Raw genomic sequence first — 6,918 nt, 5'->3', positions numbered from 1 at the left:
AGAAATTTACAGCAAATCACTTCAGGAAATTCATGCTAATGGAACATGCGCTGGGGTGTGTGATTGAAAACTACGACCTCAGTTTCCCACCTCGTCATAACAGAGGCTGTATTTTAAACCAAGGAAGGCACTGCTCTTCGTGCACACGCTGGAATGACCTATCTACAGATGAAAAATCCATCTTCGGATTTTATTTCATTTTTGTTGCTCATGCTAAGAGGGGTATATTCTCAAGTCTGAAGGAGAGCACAAAGTTGGAGAAGCTACCAACCATTTGATGTTGACTACTACAGAGTCTGTGGTACATAGATAAGTCCATACTGTAAGCTTGTGGAACACATTCTTCATGTCATAATCATATCATAGGAATATAGGAAGGTGCCCTTCACTCAGTTATGCAATTGGTCCATCTAACTCAGTATTTTCTACACTGACTGACAGTGGCTCTCCATTTTTCAGATGGAAGACAATTCCCATCTGTTTGATGCTCGTGATTGAACCTGAGACCTTCTGCTTTCTAAGCAGATGTCCTACTACCCAGATAGGCCCTCCTCCAACCCTTCCCTATAATTTTCTTCAGAAACTGAGGTCCAGAGCTTTGAGTGGGAAGGGAATGCACAGCTCCAGGACTTTCTCCAGAGCCAAGGTTGGAGCACTGTGGTAATTGAAAGACTCTCCTTGCTCTGGCAAGTGAGTGAGGTGATAATCAAGCTCTCAAAGTTTTTGTGACAAATATTTCTTTCCTTTTTCCGATGTGGTACATTTCATCTGGCTGAAGGTATTTTGTTAACCCTCAGTGTGCTTTACAAGTTGAACCTATGAAGGCAGAAGAAAACATCTCTGAGCTCACTTCCAGAATAAGGTTGAATTTCAGCAATTTTGGGCTCTCTTGGGGACATGACTATCATGATGACCTCTGTTACTTCAGAACTTCTCACTTCACCACTGCTGAGGGCCATTGGAGAGCTGGTGTACCACAGTGGATAAAAGGTTGAATGCCTTCTCTGCCATGAACCCACTAGCTATCTTCAGCAATCATTATTGTCTCAGCCTCAACACACTCGCCTCTGCCTACATCAAGGGGATGACCCTGGTGACTGATTTACCTTATAGGGCAGTGGTCATAAGGACTTAGCAAAATAACATGGCTGAAATACTCTGACCACTGAATCACACCATAAAATAATGTACTAGTTATGAAATTGAAACAAGAAATAACAGTTGATTATTATTTTTCATTTTGGTCTCCACAGAAATCCTGTTTTGTTTAATTTCAAAGTTAGGACAATAATTAAATGCCACTTGAATTTCTATCCGCTGTTGGCTTTCATTAAAAACAAGAGAGTTTGACACCTAAATTAAATTTATAAAATTCAGGTGCCTTTTAAAATATTTAAGGGGAGAAGCATTTACCAGAACTGTGGTGATGCATTTCCTTTACACTTTATAATTAACACAGGTTTCTCTCTAAATAATGTACAGCAGCAGCAGCAGCAGGTCAGTGGTAGCCCAGGTGTGCCTGCGCTGTTGCTAAGGAACCACTAATGGTGGCTACTCCATTTGAATACCCAGCTGAAACAGCTGACTTTTTCTAGAAAGCACAAATGATTTCAATATATAAAAGTGTCCCATTCAGGGAGCCTTCTTCATTCAGGGGAGAGGGAAAGGGAGGTTGAGAAGAAAATATTCTTGCTGGGGAACATTTATGATTTTTTACAATTTAATGACTGGCACATATATATATGTGATGGAGGGAAATTGACACTTGGCTCTATTAGCGTGGCAAAGAAGCTGATTCAGCAAAACGCTACGAATTCGATAGTCGAAACTAAGACACAGATAAAACTAATATATAAGCCAGCATATATGACATAAGGGACTCTGATACTGCAAGGAGCTCTGGAAAATGATGGGAAGAACTCTTTTCATTACTGAAATAGCCAGGCTGATGTGTTGGATTTTATAGAGACTGTGGGGGGTGGGAAGGGTCTCACATTCCTCTGGTAAAAGCATGTTCTCAGTTTGGAAGGAATCTTGGACACAACACTAGACCTGGACAAGTGGGATCTGAAACAAAAAGCTGCACTCACCAGGGGCACTAACTATAGGGGGCAGTAGGCTTTGGCCCCCTCAATATTTGTGGGCAGGAGGCTGAGCCCCCCCCCCAATATTGAGGGGGCCGCCATCCCCTGCCACTGGGCACATGCTTGCGTGCAGCCAGGGATGGGATGCATCACGTGACACTGGGCACCCTTAATGTGGGGGCCCCAGTGTGCCCCTGGTCCTTACCTTCTAGTGGGAGTGTTCCTGTTCAGGTTGCCAGTCAGCCAACCCTGCCCATCCCAGAGAGGGAGCCCAGAGAGGCTACATGGCACACAGGAAAGCCCTGGCTCTTGCTGAGCATGGCAGGTGCCAGGGTGCTCCTCAAAGTGTTGCCAGTCAAACAGCTTCTCCACACAGGAGTGGGGCAAATATGTGACAAGGCTGTGCACCAGAATCCCTCTCTCTTGGTGGTGGAAGCAGTGGAGCGGGGTGGACCTCTTCCACTTCTGCCACCTGAGGCAAGCACTTTACCCCATGTCCTGTGGGAATAGCCCACATAGTACCCTCCAGTTGTTCTTTGACCCCTGGGCCATGCTGGCTTATAGGAGTTGTAGTTAGGCCAACAACCTCCAGAGAGCACCACATTGGCTCATGCTGAAGGTACTTGAAGAGTAAATGTAATAATAGAGCAGTGCTAGGCTAACCTTCCCAGACTCGTATTGGCTTTGCTAATAAGGAAATTAGCTAATCAAAGGATTTTGACTCAGGGGCAGATTGATCCTTGGCCTCTCCAGGTAGATGGTTTTAGGGTGGCATGACTGGTATGGCCTCACTGGCTGCTGTGATGAAGGGGACGGCAAAACATTCCTGTAGAATGGAGCATGAGAGGTAGGGGGCACTGTATGTTAGCGTCACACAGGGCGCAGCTGAAATTTGAGCGCCCAGCGTCGGTCACTGCTCCAGGAAGGGCTGGGAGAGATGCCAGAGATCTGCTGGCAGTCAGCCTAAACAGTCTCAAGCAAGATGTCCCAATGGTCTGACTCAGTAGAAGACAACTTCCTGGGTTCTGAAAGTTGCTTGGCTAATCTGAACCAATCCAAATGGATTCTAATAAAGTCATACCCTGTATCAGGGCAATGGGCTTCTTTCCCATGCATTTACATGGCTGGTGCTCTGTTTGTGCTGGCAAGCATGAAGAAAGAAGGCTCTTCTCTTTAACTAGGGAATGTAATTTTTCCAAGGGCTAACACAGCCTGCTATTCTTCTTCTTTAACTTTGCATATATGCCAGTCATCTAAACTGTGTGCTTTATCGTTTAAATTTAGTTTGCATTTTATGCTGTTTTATTGCTGCATTGGTTCTTATTAAGCAGCCTTGGGAATTTGTTAGGAGGGAAATGTTGTGAGCCTTGGGAATTTATTGAAATCACTGAAATGGATGGATTTGGAGGTGGAGGCAGGATAAACAAGATTTGGGACAAGGTGCTCTTCAGGCATTTGCACAGGGGTGACTTGGTGCAGGGCTGTCAAGTGAGTATCTGGCTCCCTGCTCAACTCTGGCTCTTTCATGATTTGGCTAAAGGTCTGGAGAGAGTGACCATTATTGCAGATGTAGGGTGATGCCTGTCGCCCTCTGCTCCACATCCTCCTGGTCTTTCACCCTGGGTTTCCCAATTGTGCGTAGAGGTAACAATGTAGGGAGAATGGAAACAGGAATTTGCTTCGTATGAGGGTCTTTCTGTTCTATCATTAAAAGAACCTCTAAAGCAGTAGCTTGCTCACTTGGCAGAGCCTCTTTCCTTTCTTGCTGCTAAAACTCAAAGGTGTGTGTGGGGGGGTGTTGACTTTTGCCTTTGTAAATGTGCTTCCCATTCTGATTGGTGTTTGTTATCTTTACCGAGATATTTTTCTTCTCCAGCTGAGTCTAATCCTCCCCACTTGACTTTTTGAAATGCCACAGATGGTGGTGATTGAAGACAAAGGAGCTAAAGGTGCAGAAAGTGTCTCTAACAACTGCACTTTATCAACTAATGAGAGATTGTTACAGATGAATGTGGTCAGGAATGCAAGGTGTGCAGGCGCAGGAGAGAGCGCCATTCTGCAGCGAAAAAGGGGTTCTAATTTGTTGCACTCCTTGGTGAGCGGCTGCATTCTGTAGCCTCCATTGAGACCCATTCAGTGGCAAATTTACTATGACACCAACTTCATTTGCTCCTCTTATTCCAAGAGGGAAAAGAAAATCTGCAAGCTATCTGCTAGGCAGAAATTCAGCAGGTGCAGTTTTTTCCAGTTACTGCCACATCTCTCTGCTTTGAGGCACACATTTGTTTACAGTTTGCCTCTCAATCTTCAGGCTACTTTCCAGTGACTTTATTTTGTACAGCCTCCAGCATACATTTTGCCACTATACAGTGGTACCTTGGGTTAAGTACTTAATTCATTCTGGAGGTCCGTTCTTAACCTGAAACTGTTCTTAGCCTGAAGCACCACTTTAGCTAATGGGGTCTCTTGCCGCCACCACGCAATTTCTGTTCTCATCCTGAAGCAAATTCTTAACCCGAGGTAGTATTTCTGGGTTAGCGGAGTCTGTAACCTGAAGCGTATGTAACCTGAAGCATATGTAAAACCCGAGGTGCCACTGTATTGGCCCAAACATAATCTGCAACTGAATATAAGCTGCACCTTTAAAATTGATGGGGGGGGGGGACCTGAATATAAGTTCCTCCATTACTCGCTGCTCCTGGCTGCATATTGGGGGTGGTGGGGAGCCACGCTGCATTGCTGGAGGCTTTTCCCCTTCCTTTCCCTCTCTCCTTTCCCTTCCCTCTCTCCTTTACCGGCCTTGGGGGAGAGGACGGGAGAATATGCACAGGGCAGGCACCGCTTTGCTCTGCTCCTGGCACTGTTTGCCCTGCACTCCTAGCTGCACACTGTAAGGTCACAAATATAAGCCGCACTTAAACTTTTCACAGTCAGAATATGGGGGGAAAGTGAGACTTATATTCAGGCCAATACAGTAAATGTTAGCAACAATAACTAGTGGTCTCCATAACTACATTATCATTTGCTTTGTTCAGACATTATTTCCAGGTTTTTGGTTTTATTGTCTTGTGGTCCTTACCAGGAACAAATTGAGAACAAAAAAGTCTTAGGCTGCTTCAGCTCTAGTCCAGCTTTAGTACCCGTCCAGGGCTGGTGACAGCACCTGGTATCCATAGGCAGCTGCTGGGAACACCTATATATCTGCAAGGCTCACTGCTCGCACGTAGGCTGGATCTCCACTCGCCTTTTGAACATTATTAGAATGGTATTAGAAATATTATTCTAAAGCGTCGAGACAGGAAAAGTCCTCTTTGGTTTCGCTTTTGCTTTATTTCCACTCCATTGGTTTCTTGTAGCTGGTTGCTCTGCAGCACCTTCTGGTCTCACATTTTAATAATGCATTATGAATGCTAAAAAAGAACACCACATGGCCATATGGCTATCAGAATCATTCCTTAACTCTTTTTTAGCGTTAAAAACCATGAGCGTAGATCCACCCCTGCCCTTAACCTCCATTAAAAAAATTAAAATCTGCCCTGGCACTCGAATCACTGCCAGACAGCTGGATCTAGCTACAGTCAAACCTTGGTTGTCAAGGGCAATCCGTTCTGGAAGCCCGTTTAGCTTCCGAAAAACATTAGAAAACCGGAGCATTTACTTCCTGGTTTTCAGTGTCTGAGAACCAAAATGTTCCGAAAAAGAGGCATTTGGGAGCCGAGGTTTGACTGTACTCTCTTACATTTCTCATAGTGATTCCAGCCAAGCATCACTCTAGGGCATTGTGGGAAATTCAAAAGGTGGCTAGGCCAAGCCATTCAATGCTAACAGCACTGCCACTTTGTTGTTGTTGTTGTTGTTCCAGTTCAGATCTAATTATTCAGTGTTACAATTGTAAACTCTCTGGTGAGACAAGTCTGCTTTCTCCAGCTAAAAGCACTAAGATAAACCAATAGCGATTTCCAAAGGGTGGTCTCTCATTACAGCATTTGTGCTTAGGTTTCACCATTTTTACTCACATATTTTAAAAATAGCATTAATATTAGCCTTTTAATGTTGTATAAAGATTAATTCTTGCAGCACAACCTTTAGAGTCGTTGGGGGGAAAAGGTATTTAAAACTACATCTTACAGTTGTGGGGTGGGGTGGGGAAACATGCAAAAGGTTGTTATTAATGAAACCCAACAATTTACGGTTGGAGATTAATCTAAATATGCCTAAACCAAAATCATACATCCACAAAATGAAGGGAGTTAGCATGTGATTCTGCAAATACTTGCATTTCTACAACTGTGAGAAAATTGTATTGAATGTAGCTGAACTCTTTCTTATAATAAAGCCAAGCGTTCATGCAAGCGTGGTAGGATGAACAGCTAAATCAAAATTAGTGTGGTCATTCCATGCAATCATAAATTCAGTTATGTGGATAAATTTGCTCATACAAATTAGAAACATATTGTATCCCAAAAAGCATGTAGCATACAAATTCATTCACAGAGTGTAATGAGTATAAGAAACTAAATTCTGTTAATGCCAAAGCCATCATATATATATATATATATATATATATATATATATATATATGGTTTGAAATTAAATGCACAACATTTTTAACCCAAATGCATCTATTTTTTGGATTTGTCTTGTACTTATATGGACCACTCAGGGCAGGTTACAAAATAGCTACAGTCTTCAGAGCATCATGCACCCCTCTGGCTGTCAACTACAGGGCTTGATGGAGTGGCATGACCACCACCACCATATCCATAGCTCTGTCACTTGTCCTGTCCAGGGTAGAAAATAGAGCGGTGACAGTTAAACATGCCTCTTTGCTGCT

This window comes from Podarcis cretensis (genome assembly GCF_951804945.1).
Source record: "Podarcis cretensis genome assembly, chromosome: 6".
Classification (NCBI taxonomy): Eukaryota; Metazoa; Chordata; class Lepidosauria; order Squamata; family Lacertidae; genus Podarcis; species Podarcis cretensis.
The sequence above is the reverse complement of the archived record's forward strand: the minus strand, read 5'-3'. Positions refer to the sequence as shown.